Below are 18064 nucleotides of genomic sequence, written 5' to 3' on the forward strand. Positions count from 1 at the left end.
TTGGGTATATTATGTCCCCCTAAAAGCCATATTCTTTAATGCAATCTTGTGGGGGCAGATGTGTTATTGTTGATTAGGTTGGAATCTTTCAAATCTTTCCATGGAGCTGTGACTCAATCAACTGTGGGGAAACATTCGATTAAATTATTTCCATGGAGATATGGACCCTGCCCATTCAGGGTGGGTCTTAATTTAATCCCACAAACAGAAGGAGCTTAGAGCAGCTAAGAGCTGACACTGACACTGAAGCTTAGAGATGCATGGAGATGCAGACAGAAAGATGTTTAGCTACGAGATGAAGCCCAGAGTTTGCCCTGGGATATGCTAAGACAGAACCCCCAGGCACTTAGAGAGAAACATCTTGGGAGAAAAAACCAAGAATGTACAGGAGCTGAGAGAGGAGCTGGAGCACAACCTGAGAGCAGCCAACACCAGCCACATGCCTTCCCAGCCAACAGAGGTTTTCCAGATGCCATTAGCCATCCTTCAGTGAAGGTATCATCTTGTTGATTCCTTAGTTTGGATATTTTTATGGCCCTAGAACTGTAAATTTGTAACTTAATAAAACCTCCTTTATAAAAGCCAATCCATTTCTGATAGTTTGCATAATGGCAGCATCAGCAAACCAGAACAAAGACACAAATGCTCAAGTTAGGAAAGGAGATAAGTGAGTATCATATGTGAGGAGGTGAGCCATCAATTTTATGCCAGGATCTGGTCTCAACCACTGGAGGAAGTTCCGTTTTCCACCTCTACTCTGCCTTCATTTGAGCATCATCATCTCCCCTTGGGCTCCCTGTAACTTTCCTCTTTGGTCCTTCTGCCTTGATTTCGGACACTGTAGAGAGAATGACTTTTTTAAAACCAAGTCTGAGCCTACTTCTTTCCTGCCCAACTTCCATCCATGGCACCCCATCACCCTCAGGATAAAATACACGCTCCTTAATGGGGCACGAAGGCCCCTCTGTGATCTACACCAGCTTACCCTGCTGGCTTCTTCTCTTGCTCCTTCTCCCTTTCTCCACACACTCTAGGCTTCAACCACCCTGCAGAGGAGAGGATCATTCTTTTTCCAAAATTATTCTTGTTCTATAGTGGGAATCACCATAAACTGATAAGCTTTCCCAGGGTGTTTTCAAGAGTTCGAGAAAGGGTCGTTTGACCATCTCCTTGGGACACTGGTGCAAGGATTCCTCCCATCTGTTCCTGCACAAATAGAGGTGTAGGAATAGCAGAGCTGGCAAACTGTGTGTCTATCACAGAAGAATGGACAAAGAAATTCATACAAGTATTATAGAGAAGTGAAAATAAAAAGAACTAGAGCTACATGTAGTAAATACAAATTAATCTCAGAAACATAATGTTGAGTATAATAAAAAGCAGTCTGAAGGACAGGAATAGTTTAAAATCATAAATAATGCTGTATATTGTACCAGTTAGGGTCCTAGCAGTACCCAGGAGGAGTATTCAGATGGAAATTTGGAGAACGAAAGGAAGGAACATTTACAGGGTTGGCAGGGGTGGTAGATTGTTTAATGCCTCTCATTCCTTTAGAGAGGCCCCTTTTTGCTCCTTCTATTCAGGTTGGGATCTATTTTTCCATGCCTTTTAATCAGAGCTGGCCTTGTGACAAATAGATTTTGGTAGCAGTGACTTAGGGTGAGTTCCAGAAGGGGAGGGACGGGAAGGGAGGGGAGGGGAGGGCAGGGGAGGAGAGGCAAAGTGACACCTCTTGTGCTGCAATCAGCCTTTCTGGCTCCCTGGAGCCTAGATAAACTAACATAGTGCTGGCAAATGTTAGGTGGTAAGTGTTAGCTGTCATTATTTCAGACACTCTGAGCCTCGTGTGCCTCAGTTTCCTCATCTGTAAAATTGGGGTAATGATACCTCTTGGACTACCCACATATTGTTTCAGAGGCATGGGAATGAATTGTAAGGGCTGTGAAAAGAGAAAATGCTTTACCAATGAAAATAATCTGATTTTAAAGTTTTAGAGGGATACGTATTGTTAGTTTTTTGTGACAAATACTAACTCACCCTACAATATTGCTGTTCCTTAAGGGCTGTTGCAGGTTTCCGGCAAATCCTGGCGGTCTCTGCGTTATGCAGGTAGGAGTGAGCGGGATTCTCACGTGTGGGGCTCTTCCAGAGTGGTTCACGGCTTTCTAAAACCATTGCTCCGAGGTCCCTGGGCTGCTGTTGAAAGAGGTCCACAGCTTTGACATTCGTGATTCAAAGGTGGAACCTCATTCCTCTCCCCTTGAGGATGGCTGAACTTACTTGTATCGAATAGAATATTGTGGAAGTAACGATGTATGACTTCCCAGGCTAGATTGTGGGAGACATTGTGGCCTCCTGCCTGCCCTCTCTTGGATCCCTCGCTCTGGGGGAAACTGGCGGCCATGTTGGGAGGACCCTCAGCAGCCCCCTGGAGAGGCCTTTGGGGCGAGTGACTGAGGGCCCCAGCCGTCGGGCAGTGAGGGGGTGGAGCCTCCAGCTGACAGCCTGAGAGGGGGTGGGGCCTCCAGCTGACAGCCTGAGGGGGGCAGGGCTTCCTGTCAACGGGCAGTGAGGGGGCGGGGCCTCCCGCTGACAGCCTGAGAGGGGCGGGGCTTCCTGCCAACGGACAGTGAAGGGGCGGGGCCTCCCGCTGACAGCCTGAGAGGGGGTGGGGCCTCCAGCTGAGAGCCTGAGAGGGGGCGGGGCTTCCTGTCAAAGGGCAGTGAGGGGGCGGGGCCTCCCGCCAATGGCCTGAGAGGAGGAGGGGCCCCCAGTCAAGGGCCTTGTGAGGAGCCATCTTGGCGGCAGGTCTTGCAGCCCCAGTGAAGCCTTCAGCTGACACCATGGCAGCAGTCTCAGAATCTCTCAGATAAGCCACTCCCAAACTCCTGATCCTCAGAAACTATGAGCTAATAAATGCTGGTTTCTTAAACCTCTGAATTTTGGGATAATTTTTTTATTCACCAGTAGATAACTAATACAGCCCTGAAATGGGGAGGAAAAGACATAGTGCTGTTTGGGGCTTGCTGGGCACGTGACCCAGGCTAAGTTCTTTCATGGAAGCCATACAGAACTTCAGTCCTCATGGCCACCCTAGAAGGTGGATTATTACCTCTCATTCCCAGATGGGAGGGTTGGAGGCTGCATGACTGCTCGACACAGGGGCTGTAGGGGCTCAGGCTTGTCTGTCCCTCTTTGGTGACTTCGCTGTCCTCTGTGGGGCATGGAAGATCTTGCTTGGCTTTGTGGCTGATAAATAAGTTTGGCCTAAATCTTAAGCTTTCTTTCTGTCTTGGCAGTTAAGGATGGAGGTAGAGACAAAATGGTCCTTCCATAATATTTGAGATAATTAAGATAAAATAGTATATGTGAGGGCAGCTTTTTTTTTGATAGTCCCCTGGCCAAGTGGGGGCCACGGGCTCTGTGCTGACTGAAGGGAACGTTTTCCAAATTCAGCTGTCAAAGCCAGGGCAATCATCCCTCCCTCCTGGGTAGAAAGTGATTTACAGTTTTCCTCTTTAGTGGCATCCTGAGGCAAACAGGCACTTTGGTTTCCATGGAGAATCCACTCTTCCCTCTAAGGTAGATTGCCAGCTTGCTTGCCCTCCTTCCCTTCCCTCTCTCCCACCCTCTCTCTCTCCCTCCTTCCCTCCCTCCCTCCCTTCCTTTCTCTCTTTCATTTTTCCCTTCCCTTTCTCTTTCTCCTTTCCCCCTCGACGGACCCTTCTGCCAGCTGCAGGGCAACATGATATCCTTCTGCCTTCACCCCAGGAAAGGGCAATGCTTTCCACCTCCCTCCTGCTCAAAATCGTCTGGGAGCTGAGAAATTTCACCCTAGATCTTTGGACTGTTTTCTTCCCAAGAACTTGTTTTTCAAAGTGCCCAGAGCAGTGGAGCGAGCCTGGGCCCGGGACAGGAGGTCGTGCCGTGGGCTGTCCTGGTCCAGTGGGCAGGGGTCCGGGAAGCCCCTGGTGGCTCACCACTTCTCTGTTTCTTCACCTGCAAAGTGAGAATCACTCCCAGGACCTATCAGGAGAAAATGCTGGGGAGTGTGGTAAATAGATTCCTTCCTGGGCCTCTGGCTCACTCAGCTGACACCTCTGCCTTTTGGACCCCAAGTTTATTTATTAACAGACATCACAGGAGGCCGGGAAACTCCCCAGGCCTGACAGTGTGGAAGCCTCTGAGGCTGACTTTTGAGTTATCCTCCTGGAGGCTGGCAGAGAGCTGAGTCCCTGCCATGGCTTTGGCCATGGGGAGTGGGAGTGGGGGTCATTCAGGGCTCTTTAAACTTTGTATCTGGGTAGTTTCAGAAATGCCAATAACCCTCGAGAGCAGTGTCTTGGTATTTGGAACAAAATAGGAAGATAAAGCTAATCTTAGAGTGTGTGTGTGCAGGCGTGTGTGTGCAGGCGTGTGTGTGCACACATGTAGAGCATGGAGGCGGTTTGTGTATACATATGAGCACATGTGTGTGGTTTTATGTGTGTGGAGTATATTGCATAGAGGCAGACTGTATATACATGTGAGCATGTATGTGTGGTTTTATATGTGTAGTGTGTATAGCATGGAGGTAGGTCTGTGTACACATGTAAGCATGTGTGTGTGTGTGTGCACCCTCCCACATGGGTGTGTGAGCTGGCCATTTGAACAACAGCTGCTTATTTTGTCTTGGGCCAGAGAGCTCCAGTTACAGTATGTGGATTCTCAGCATATGATCCGAATGTTCAGATGTCCAACTCCACGTGGATGCAGCTGGTCTGGGACACTTAGTACTCTAAGCAGAAGCCCCTCTGTCCTCACCTGGCCAGCCTGTGAGCAAGGTCTCAGCCTTAGAGCGGATTTGTCTGTGTCCTTTCTGCTCTGAGGTGGGACTTGCTTTCAGGGACCCAAGCTCAGGTATTTACGCATTTCTGGATTTTAAGTACGTATTTACTCCGTGTTTTGTTGTGGTTAGGGTTCCAGCCAAATATATGATGATGCTTCTTTCCTTTCGTCCTCCTTCTCTCTTCCTCCCTCCCTCCCTTTCTTCTTCCTTTCCTCTCTCCCTTCCTTCCTTCCACAAATACTGAGTACCTTCTCCATGTCAGGTCCTGTTCTATGTGCTAAAAACACAAAGATGATTTGGAAACAGTGCTTGCCCTTAAGAAACTTACAGTCTGTTTAGGCAGGAAACTAAGCCAACCTTTCAACTGCTGTCGTGGAGGGGGCACAGCATTCTGAGAGCACAGAGAGGAGCCCTGAATCTCTCAGGGACCCCTGAAAGGCTTCTTGGATGAGGCGATGCTGGAACTAAATCTTGAAAGTTTAGAAGTTGTCTAGGTTGGAGAAGAGTGGATGATGGAAACTTTGTATGGATAACTTATTTTTCAGAGTATAGTGCTTTGGGGAGCACAACAGAGCCATCTTCTCATTTTTAGAGGACTGTAAGAGATCTTGTGTATAGTCACCAGAAATGACTGGACTGTGTGCCTGTTACTTTCACATCTTCATACTAGAAAGACACGTTTAATGGAATGATGATCAATCCAGGGCAAGCAAGATTGAGCAGATGAACCCCCTTCCTCCCATTTTTATTTGCCAATTTAGCCCCTAGAAAGGGGAAAGAATGAGAGTGGAGAAGAGGATGAACAATTATTGAGCACCTATTGTATGCCTGGAGCCTTTAAGCGCTATCTCCTTTAGTCACCTCCTGTAGTCCTCACAAAGAGCTCTGTAGTTGGTGGGTTAACCCCATTGCACAGTTGAGGAGGCTTGTCCAAGGTTAAGGAGTTTGTTCAAGTCAAAAAGCAGAACGTTGAGCCACAATCTATATGACTCAACTCCCATCCCTGGCTCTCTTTTCAACATACCCTAACGCCTACAAGAATCTTCTGTAGAGAATGCAGCATCGTTGCCAATAGACTTCTTGTCAAGGATCATAAACTTGGAACTAAATATAAAGTCATTAGTATCCCAGAAAAAAGAAAAACCCTGATGCCTGCCCCTGTTGGATTAAAAAAAGTGATGGTGCTTTACTGAGATGGACTATTAATATACATTGTCATTGACATCAGCATTGCAGGCTCTTTCATTTGAAGAGCCAGGAAGTTGCTATTTTGCATACTACTTTGCATTCATTTGCATTCTCTCTCCATATGCAAAATCAAACGCAGCTAATTAGCGCAACCTTGTTACAATGAGATGCAGGCCCAGCCTTCTGTGCTAGGGCCCGTGGAGCCCAGAACAGGGATCAAACAACCCAGAGCCGGTCAGGTCCAGGGCTGGACACGCCGGAGGGTGGAGAGGGAGACCCACACGCCGAATGAAAAGCAGGGTGGCTGAGGCTAAGTATTTTTCAAATATTCTCCCTTTGAAAGAGAGGGTGGGAAAGAGAGAGACAGATCATAGAAGGTGGCCATTACGCTGCTTCGGACAGGATTTTGATGGAGAAAGAACACAGGAGCTAGAGTCCCAAGGTCTCTACTGAAGTCCGGCCTGGAGGTTGGCTTTGCTACGTATAAGCTGCGTGACCTCGTACTTCATCGGGGGGAAGAATGGACGGGCGGATCCAGGAGCGTTAAAGCACAGTGCAGGGAAGGACTCCAGGCCATGCCACATCAGTCCCCCGGATGTGATCCTTGAAGCCAGAGGGATCCCATCTGCGGCTCCCACTCCCACTCCACTAAAGACCCACGTGTTCCAAAACAGACACCATTACACAGGGTCTGAACATGGATTTTTGAGTCAGACGTTGTAGCACTTGATAGCTGAGTGACTGGGCAAAGTAATCTCCTGAGCCTCCATTTCTTTTTCTGGTCATGAGAATAAAAAATCAGAAACACTCTAAATGTCCATCATTAGATAAATAATGCACTACTAGATAAATGGTAGTGCATCCGTACATAGGAATAATATATAGCTGTATAAAGGAAAAGGAAACATTCAGTATACTGATATGGAATGATGCCCAAGATATGTAGTTAATTGATAAAAGCAAGATGGAAAAGAGTATATGTAATATGCTACCAACTGAGTTAAAAGAGGAAATAATTTATCTTTTTATCATCTATTGATAATACATCTATATCAATCTATCTAATCATCTATCGTCTATCTACCTGTTTATCATATGCATAAAATAGTTCACAAGACCCTGATAATATCTATTGCCTCTAGAGAGGGAAATCAAATGGCTGAAACCAGTGGTGGTTGTGTATATGGCAGTTGTCCCCATATACCTTTTTACAGCTTTTGAATTCTGAACTAGATGAATTGATTATAAATTCAAAATAAAATAAACTAAAATTTAAATAAAAAGAATACAATTATAATAATTAAGACTAACCTCTCAGAGATGCTGGGAGAATGGAGATAAAGTATGTAAAGCTCTCAGCCCAGTGCCCAATACAGGGCTGTAGGCAATCGGTAAATGGAAACTACTATTATTAATCATACCCATCCAAATCTAGAACTTTTGGTGGGTATGTACGTATGCATGTCAGCTAGCATTTAATGAGCATCTAAAATGGACAAGGCATTGTTGAATCGATGTTTCATTTAATGATTCCCCTGACCACTCTAAGAGGTATTATTCTCATCTTACAGATATCACCAAGGCCAACATATACCTGTCAAGTGCACCAAGATGTGTTCATCCAGTGAGCAGAACTCTCTGTCTCCTGGGCAGTGATGGTGACATTCATGTTTTCTGACCCCTCCAGATTCCAGGCAGACTATGGCCTTCTGCAAGTCTGCATTTTTTTTTTTTCAGAGTCCCTGTTACAGTAATTTTGATTTGGTCATGACTTTTGTTCTATGTCACCCAAAGACTTATTTTCCCCACTGGTCATTTTGTTTAGACTCAGATATTCCAGCTCCACATTCATAATCCATTAATTAGGAAGGTCGGTTCAGCACAAAGGGTAGCTCGCATTTGTCAAGGGAGATTGCGTTAACCACAAACAATCCCCACCTCTCCTAGGGGTAGCACTATACTTCCCAACCCCATTGAGTGGAAGTGACACGTGTCACTCCCAGGCAGAAGTCGGCCTGCGGTTCGCCCTTTCTTTCCCTCTGCCCTGAGGACTGGAAATGCTTTAGATAAAGGGTGAGCTATGGGTGGGTCCTGAGGAGGTGGCAAGATGGAACACTCAGGCAACCAGGATGGACATGTCATATGACTAGGAATTAAACCTTTGTTTTTACAAACTTTTGGAATCTGGGTGATTGTTTCTCAGTCTTTCCTGATGGTGAGAGTTGCTCTCTGCCGACTATCAAGAGGTTACCTTCCAGAAAAGGACTTTTCTCCTAAATCTTGGAGCCCGTTGTTGGAGCCCCTGGGAACTTACCACACTTGTTGCTGTGGAAAGGTGGAAACATCTCCCATACTGCATTGCTGAAAATATTTTGTAGTTCCAATTTCAGAACTGCCTTAAAATGATAAAAGTAATACGACTCCACCTGGTAACAGCTGGTACTTTACAGGCATTATCTTATCTACCCTGTGAGGTAGGTACTGTTCATTTCTGTTTCACAGATGAGGCAAATAAAGGCCCAGAAATGTTCAGTAAAGCATCCAAGCCCATATAGCTAAGTGGCAGGATCAAGACTTAAATCAGGGTTTGTCTCGGAACAAAACCCAATCTCATTACTTTCTGCTCATACTTTTTTTCTCCCCAGAATGGATATCTAGCTGAGTCACACACCTTATTTATCAGACATGACTACAAATACTTGGCTGCTTTTGAAAATTGAAGTAACTATGAAGTAATGAAAAAAGCAGTGGACTTGATATTAGGAGACCTGGGGTCAGTTCCCAGCTGTTTCCTATAAGCCATGTGACCTGAGGATGGAGGTTGTTTCTGTCTTTGTTTTTGTTTTTCCCCTCTCTCTGGACCTTAGTTTTTACATTTGTAAAATGGAGCATTTGGCCTTAGTTGGTTAGTGGACTGGTTCATGGATTTGGCCACGGGGTCCTTCAACATCCCAAGTGCGTATGCGCCAGGTTGCAAGTATATGCATTTTTCTGGGCAGAGGGTTTGTAATATTCATCGGGTTCTGGAAGGGATCTTGACACCCCTGCCCCACCCCCACCCCCACAAAAAAAAAAAAAAAAAGAAAAAGAAAAAGAAAAAGATGAGAAAATTTAAATCTGTGATTCTCTGAGTATGGTTTATCCCTTTCCCCAGAATAAGTGGGTGTAGAGGCATGGAGAATTCATTCTGACTAAATGGGAGTGATGTTTTGGAGACTGAGAACCAGATTTATCAGACAATAACCGGAAAGCAAGCTGTATCATTTCATTTTTTAAAAATTATTAAAAATGTTCCTGCTTCACAATCCTGTGGTTCCTTCCTGCTTACACTGCACAGAAGCTGTCCTTTTCTCTCCCCAGCCAGGGACAGTCATTAGCTGTGGCTATTGGTCATTTCCTGTCTCACTCATCCAAATAATCATGTTATTTTGACTGGGATGAGAATGGATCCAGACCTGTGTAGTCTTACAGTGACTGGTGGCTGCATTTCCTGGAATGTGGGAGGAAAGGAAAGCAAGACAGGGAAGTAGCATTCACTGAGCCCCTGCACTATCCCAGACTCTGCTGGCAATTCATTCATTCATTTAGTCACACATGGCTTTTTTTTTCCCCAACTGATATTTTTTGGGTATCTACTATGTGTCAGTTGCCATTGTGGGTGGTGGTGATACAGAAGTAAACAACCAGAACAGAAAGAAGTCCCCCCTCCTTCACTTTATGTACTGGTGGGAGAGAGAAAACACAGTAAAAAATTTGTAAAAACATATTAGTAAAATATTTGTGCTTCACATATGCTACTTCAGCACAGGATGGCAAGGTGTCCCCCATGTTACAGGTGAGGAAACTGGGACTTAGTGACCAATCACATAGCAGATAGAAGGTCAAACAGAGATTTCAAAGTTAAGTCTGGCTGACTCCCAAATCCATATTGCTTCTACATAAAGCAGTGGCCGCTACGTAGATCCCTGTCCTTTAAATGTGAGGCATGGGGCCAAATGTTCCTAAGGTTATGTCCTTCCCTGTGGAAAGCTGAGTTTATGTGGAGATTGGCAACCCCCTCACCCTTTCTGCACCCCTCACCATTAATGAACTGTGTGCAGTAGAGCTCAAGGCCCAAGGGTCTGTTACTCAAAACTAGCAAGTAATAGTTTTCCCTCACCGTATCAGCAGTACTTCAGAAGACCCTGAAACAAGCAATCTGTAAGGTGAAAAGGAAATAATGGCAGGAAAAAAGTGAAGATCAGGTCTTCACCAATGAATCCACTAATTCAACTGAACATGAGAAAATAAGAGGATACAAAGTGCACCAAGCCAATGTTAAAGGATAAGGAGAAGGCTCAGCTCCAGCTTCTGGGCCTCAAACCCAGAATACAGCAATATCTGAGAAAGTTAGGAATCAGCAGCAGTAAAGAGACACCAAGAAAGTACCTTCCACCCAAGAACCCTCTTCCAATAAGATTTTTAGAAATCAACTTTTTTGACGTATCATTTACGAACAATAAACTGCCCATTTAAAATGTTCAGTCCGATGAGTTTTGACAGCATGGACCCCCTGAGAAACCACTACCACATCAAGATAAAGGACATTTCCACACCATTCAAAAGTTACCTGTGCCCCTTTGCAGCCCATCTCTCTCTCCACCCTGGCGCCAGGCAACTGCTCATCTCCTTTCTGTCTCTATAGATTACTTTGCATTTTCTAGAATTTTACATAAATGGAATCATACAGAGCCTTGTGCCTAGCTTCTTTCACTTGGCATCATGCTTTTGAGATTTATCTGTGTTTTTGTGAGTGTAGGGTTTGTTCCTTCTGAATGCTGAGTAGTAGTTCATTGTATGGCTATACCTTATTTATCCATTCATCTGTTAATGGAAATTTGGATTGTTTCCAGTTTTGGACTATTACAGATAAAGCTGTTGTGAACATTTGTGTACAGATCTTTGTGTGAACTTTTGTTTTCATTTCTTTTGAGTAAATACAATTGGGCATGGCTGAATCATATAGTAGGAGTTATGTTTGACATTTTTAGAAACTGCCAAATAGTGTTCCAAAGTACATGAACCTTATATAGCTCTACCAATAGTATATGAAAGTCCTTGAAATGGCCAGTCTTTTTAATTTTAGGCATCTGAGTAATTAATTAATTTACATTGCCCTGATAATGTTGAACATTGTTTTTAGCTTTTTTGTACTTATTGACCATTCATGTATCTTCTTTTGTGGAGTATCTGTTCAAATTTTTTTATTAGGGTGGTTGTCTTCTTATTGAATTGTAGGTGTTCTTTATATATTCTGGATATAATTATTGGAAAAATGTATGTACTGTGAATATTTTCTGCCATTCTGTGGATTACCTTTTCATTTTCTTGGTGTCTTTTGAAGAGCAAAAGCTTTAAGTTCAGATAAAATTCAATTTATCCAATTTTTTTTTTTTTTTTGGATGGTTTCTGCTTTTTTTGCATCTGAAAGAATCCTGGCCTACTTCAAGGTCACAAAGATTTTATCTAGAAGTGCTATGTATTTTCTGATTGAATTGTCTTGGCACCTTTATAAAAAATCAGTTGAATATAAAATAGTTGGGTCTGTATACAGCCCCTCTGTTCTGTTCCATTGGTCTATCTGTCTACTCGATTGATGCCGGGACTACAATGTCTTCTTTATTGCAGCTTTATAGTAAATCTTGAAATCAGACAATGTAAATTTTCCAAGTTTGTTCTTCTTTTGAAAAATTGCTTTGGGTATTGTAGGCACTTTGCATTTCCATATAATTTTTAACTCTTTTCAATTCAATTTAAACTTGTTTGATGGACTGGCTCCTGATCTATTTTGGTGTTTGCTCCATGTACACTTGAAAAGAATATGGTTTCTGCAGTTGTTGGGTGTAATGTTCTATAAATATCAATTAAGTTAAGATGGTTGGCAATGTTGTTCAAATCTTTTATATCTATCTGTCTGAGAGAAGTTTGTTATTGTCTCCAACTCTGAGTTTGGATTTGCCTAAAGGAATTATGTTATTTTTTGCTTTATATACTTTGATGCTCTTGTATTAAGAGCATATACATTTATAATTGTTATTTCTCTCTGATTATTGACCCCTTTATCATTATATTATCATTAGTCTCCCTCAATGTCTCTGGTAAATCATCCTGTGCCAGACTGGATGTATTATGTCCCCCAAAATGCCACGTTCTTTGATGCAGTTTTGTGGGGCAGACATATTATTGTTGATTGGGTTCAAATCCTTTGATTGGGTGTTTCCATGGAGATGTGACTCAATCAACTGTGGGCAAGACCTTTGTTTGGATAATTTCCATGGAGGTGTTGTCCCACCCATTCAGGTTGGATCTTAATTAAATCACTGGAGCCATATAAAAGAGCTGACAAACAGAAAGAACTCAGAGGAGCTGAAAATGACATTTTGGAGAGAAACCAAGAGAGATATTTTGAAGACAGCCATTGAAAGTAGACTTTTGCTACTCCAGAGTTTGCCTGGGAGAAACAAGAGAATACCCCCAGATGCCTAGAGAGAAACGTCCTGGGAGAAAGCCATTTTGAAATGCAACTTGGGAGCAAGCAGACGCCAGCCACATGCCTTCTGAGCTAACAGAGATTTTTTGGATGCCATTTGCCTTTCTCCAGTGAAGGTATACTCATGTTTATGCCTTGGTTTGGACACTCTTATGGCCTTAGAACTGTAACTTTGTAACCAAATAAACCCCCTTTATAAAAGCCAATCCATTTCTGGTATTTTGTATAATGGCAGCATTAGCAAACTGGAACAAATTGTTATCTTGGGGTATGTTTTGTCTGATACTAATATAGCCACTTTAGCTTTCCTGTGCTTATTGTTTAATGGTATCTTTTTCATTGTTTTACCTTTAATCTATTTGGTTCTTATCTTTAAGGTATGTCTTTATGGTTGATTTTTGAACTTTTATCCCCTTTGACATTCTTTCCCTTTTGACTGAAGTGTTTTGTCCACTTATATGTAATTTTTGGTAAGGTTGTTTTTAGGGCAGCCATTTTGCTCTTTATTATTTGTCTCATCTCCATTTCATTTTTCTCTCCCCCATGGCTTCTTTTTAATCAATTTTTTTTTTTTTTTAGTATTTCATTTTAATTTCTTCATTGCCTTTACACCCATATCACCTTTTTAAGTGATTTCTTTAGGGATTACAATACGCATCTCCACTTATCCCAATCTACTTCAAGTTACTGTTAAAATACTTCATGCTTATATGAAAATGTCTTTATTCCATGTTCAATTCTGAAGCAGGATAATTGGAGTCACAATTCTTGATCGATAGGTTTCTTTTTGTTCTTTGACTATATTGTTCCAATGTCTTCTGGTTTCCACAGTTTCTGATCAGATGTCAGCCTTTTGTTTTTAGTTTTAGAACCCTCTGTGTAATGTTTTCTCTGGCTGTTTCCATGATTTACCTTTGGATTTCAGCAGTTTTACTCTGATGTGTCTTAAAATGTGTTACTTTGTGCTTATCTTACTAAGGATTTGTCAAGCTTCTGGAACTTTGACACCCAATTTGGGAAGTTTTGGGCCATTATTTATACAAATATTTTTTCTGCCCCTTTCTATCCATTTACTTCTTATATTTGAATTACACAGTTACACGTGTTGGATCACACTTCATATGGTTTCATAGGTCTCTGTGGTTCTGTTTACTTTTCTTCAAAAGTTTTGATGTCTCTTATTGGATTGGATAGTTTCTCTTGATCTGTCTTCACGTTTATTGATTTGTTCTGACACCTCAATTCTGCTGTTGAGTCTAGGAATTGAAAAATTTTATTTCTTCTACTTAGTTCTATTATTTCCCTTGTAATAGTTTTTAATTCTGTTTGAATTCCCTATTTCATCATTCATTGATACCCTTTGAAGTTTTCATCTGCTAACTCATTCCAACATTTTTGCCAATGCAATGTCATTTTCTATTCCCTGCTTTTTTAATGGGGTGTTGCTCACTCTTTTCTGTTCCTTTGCATGTGTAGTTTTTGATTGAAAACTGGACATTATAGTGAAAGTACTTTTTTTTTAATTATTATTCTTTTAGACTTTCTCTCTTAATTTTTGTCTGCAAACCACATGCTCTGTTTCCTGATATTTAAAGCCTTTACGACTTCTGTTTCCTGGCACCGAGCTATGCACAGTTGGTGATGCAGGAAGCTCTCAGATCTCACTCTTAATAGCTCTACCTAAAGAGTAGACTTCTCCCTAGGCTTTTGATGCTTTTCACTGGTGACCTTGGAGCTTTCCCATGCATAATAATTGTATTAGTTTCTTAGAGCTGCTGCAACAAATTATCCCAAGCTTCTTGGCTTAAAACAACACTAATGTATTCTCTTACCGTTTTGGAGGCCAGAAGTCTGAAATCAAGGTGCTGAAAGAGCTGTGTTCCCTCTGAAGACTTTAGGGGAGAATTCTTCCTTGCCTTTTCCAGCTTTCCGCTTGTAGCAGTAATCTCTGCCTCCAGCTTCATGTGACCTGTTTCCCCGTGTCTCTGTATGTGTCTTTCTGTCTTTTATAAGGACACTCTCATTGGATTTAGGGCCCACCCTGATCCAGTATGACCTCACCTCTAGCCTTACCTTAATTACATCTGCAAAGACCCTATTTCCAAGTAAGGTCACGTTCAGAGATTCCATATGGACATGGGTTCTTGGAGGACACTATTCATTTCACTACAAGAGTCCAGCTGTCAGCCAAAGTCTTGGGTAGAGTTTATACTCAGTATTTGTACCTCACTGTTTTTGTGGCTCTCTCATTGTCAGGATTTCCCTTTTAATTTCCACCTGTATTTCTAGCCTTCTATTGTGGCCTCTGGCACCTTGGGTCACTAAGACTGTGGGTTTCCAGAGTTATAGCCATGGAGTTGCAGAGCACACTCACAGAATGCTACAAAAACCCAGTTCTTCGCCTTTCAAGTTGTGGTTTTCCAAGGTTAAACCCTCCTCTGGCTTCTATCTACTTTTGGATTATTTCCAGTGTCTTTGAATAGTTGAATTGTTTTTTTATTTTATCTAGTTTTTGTAACAGTCCTTTGAATGTGAATTCATGTGACCACTTCACTCCTGCACTATCAACCAGACTTGCTTCTGGGAAGATAATAACTTGGAGAAACATGCGTGGTGGGTGAAGTGTTTGTCCACTTCAGACATCTTGCTAAACTGAGTCCATTCTTTGGAACTTTGGTCTCATTTTGTTCCTCTTATCTCCCTATACAGTCATAAAGGCCATGTGCTTGAATAAAATACAAGCCTCTTGAGGGCAGGGCTGGGTATGGGATAGAGCTGGGTATGCTGAACACCCTCAGTAAATTCTTTGGCCTCGTCTCTGTCAATAACTGTCATGAAAATAAGAATAATTGGTCCTCTTAATCCATTCATGCTAGAGGAAGGAGCACTTCCTGTGGATTTGGCTCTGTATCATCCTGGAATAGACAGAGAGGCAGAGTCATCAGAATCGTTGTCTGTGAAGTCAGTCCACTGGGAGATACGTGAGTCGAACAGAAGGAATTTTGAACAGTCCAAGGGTGAGTAAAATGCTGCAGGCCACCATGATACAAGGGTTCAGGCCTCATGTGCTTTGTAATACGTAGATTTACGGATGTGAGACTGAATGTGTGACAGCCATGTGGATGCTTCCTTTAGAAAACCCAAGTTTATTCAACCCTCTCACTCCCCTCTTTTGAATGTGTGATTGGCATGTGTTGTTTTTGCTTGCCCAGCACCCGTTCTCCCCTCTGGCCTGACATCTAGTTTTCTTCTTGGGAAACCACCTCTGACTCACCCAGAAGAGCTGGGATTGAGTGGGACATGGCCTTGTCTGGGACCCCATCTTGCTTTGAAGAAGTCTGCACTTTGGCACTTAGATTTGTCTTCCTTCTTCAAAACAAAAGTAGACTCAGTCCTTGGGTAAACTGTATTCTCTGGGAAAGGTGGGGGTGGGGTGGGGGCTGAATTGTTAAATCCCCCAAAGCTGAAAATGGACACGGAACTAGCAGATGCCCTTGGGCTCTGTTGGAGAACCCCATGAAGGGGAAAGGGGAGAGGAGTGAGTGCTGGTGAGTATTTGTTATCATCAGTCATGTCATAACTACCATTTATTATTATCATCATCATTTTACATTCGTTATGCCCTATATGCCATGTACACCCTGAGCACCTTACATGGACATTCTCATTTATTCCTAAAAACAACCTCATGCAGTGGGGACTCCCAATATGCCATTTTGCAGAGAGGTAACCGAAGCAAGGAATAATTTACTGGCCATGATTCTGTGTCAAGCAGTATAACAATTGGCACTTAGCTCTCTTCCTTCCAGTAGCCCCATGTAGTAGCTACTTGTTGCTCCTCTTGGACCCAGGAGATAACTGAGACCCCAAGAGGTAATGTCATTTGCATAAGGTGAAGAGAGCTGGACTTGGAACTCATGTCTGTTGACTTGGTAGCTCATTGAACCACTCACTTTTCTTCCTAGCACAAACCTGCCTCCTCTGCTAGATGTGCCTACAGACAAGAAGGGGGATTGGGAAGAGGCTGGGGGCACTGGTGGCCAGAAAGTCAGAAGCTCAGTGATCTGAACTTTATTATCAAAAACAATAGTGATCATTAATTCAGGTCCCCTTTAGAGCCAGAGACTTTACCAAGATTATGTTGAATTCCAGCAGCCCTTCTAGGAGTCACTGCTCTATCCCTTTTAGCTCTGAGACTTTGGGCATCTGCTAACATATCTCTTAGTTGCAATATGTTTTCTTTGGCTCTACACCTTCTAATCTGCCAAGACTCAGCCCAAATGCTGCCTCCTCCCTGAATTCTTTACCTGATCTTACCTGAGAAAATTGAGATTTAAAGAATTTGGGTAAATTTCCCCAAAGATCCTACAGCTAAATCTGGGATTCACCTCTATACATTATGTTATATTGTTTCAGTGCCTCAAGCATCCCCTTCTCTTTCCTGCTTCACAACCTTGGCCTGTGCTATTCCTGAGACTAATCCTTCACCCCACCCCCAAGCTGGGACCACAGGTTGTCACCTGTTCTTTTGATTGTCAACTTCAGTGCCACTCACTCCTGCTCTTGAAAAGACCTTTTCTGACCCCGTTTGCAGGTTGCTTTCCTTCTCTTTTTCCTAGCACCCTGCTCTCTTTCCTTCATAGCACCCATCACAACTTTTAATTACACATTAATTCCTTCATTTATTGTGTATTAACTCTATAAGGGCAGGGACGCTGAGTTTTCACAACCAGACCTCCATTGTCTGCATCAGTAGTAGGTCCATTGTGGGTGCACAGTAAACATTTTGGGAGGGTGCAGGGTCAAATGAAGTAAAGAGAAATTCAAGTACAATGAGAAAAAGAAGAGAGTTCTAGGGAATATAGAAATACCCCCCACCCTACCCCGAGCGTCCCATTGTGGGAATTTAGTGATGGAGTCCTGTGTGGCTGATGTTTGGAGTTGATGAGAACAAGATACCTGGACCCATATGCAGGGCTGCTATGTGCTCCCCAGCTTGGCTGTTTCTGGGGTCACAGGCCCCTAAGGGTGCTGTTGGGATCGGAAGGGCCGTCTCAGTGACTGGGGCCCTTCCTTGAGCGTGCAGCTGCTGTGGAGGCCGAGGCACAGCTGGAGCTTGTCGGAGGCCTGGCAGGTGGCTCAGCCTGCAGCATTTTGTCCTGCCTGGACACTAGCAGAGCTCTGACTTCAAAGCTGGAACACGCTGACCCAGAACACTGTGACCTTTGGCACAATTCCATCTTGGTCCCCTCCCCTGCTCCCCAAGCAGGGAGGAAGGAGCTCAGCTTGGCTCTCGCCTGCTGCAGGGCAGGCTTTCTTTAGACTTGGATAAGGAAGGAAAAGAGAGATGGGGCAGGACCAGTTTTCTTTCTCCAGCCGCCAGCTCTGAGTGGTACCTGCTGTTGGGACTGCCTGCCTAGACCGTGGGAAAATAAAAGTAGGGTCACTTCCTACTGTCAGGCACCTGTCACCCAACTGCCAAGTGCCATCTGATTCTGGGTGAGTCAAATCAGACTCTG

This window comes from Choloepus didactylus, chromosome 14 (genome assembly GCF_015220235.1).
Source record: "Choloepus didactylus isolate mChoDid1 chromosome 14, mChoDid1.pri, whole genome shotgun sequence".
In the NCBI taxonomy this organism is placed as follows: Eukaryota; Metazoa; Chordata; class Mammalia; order Pilosa; family Megalonychidae; genus Choloepus; species Choloepus didactylus.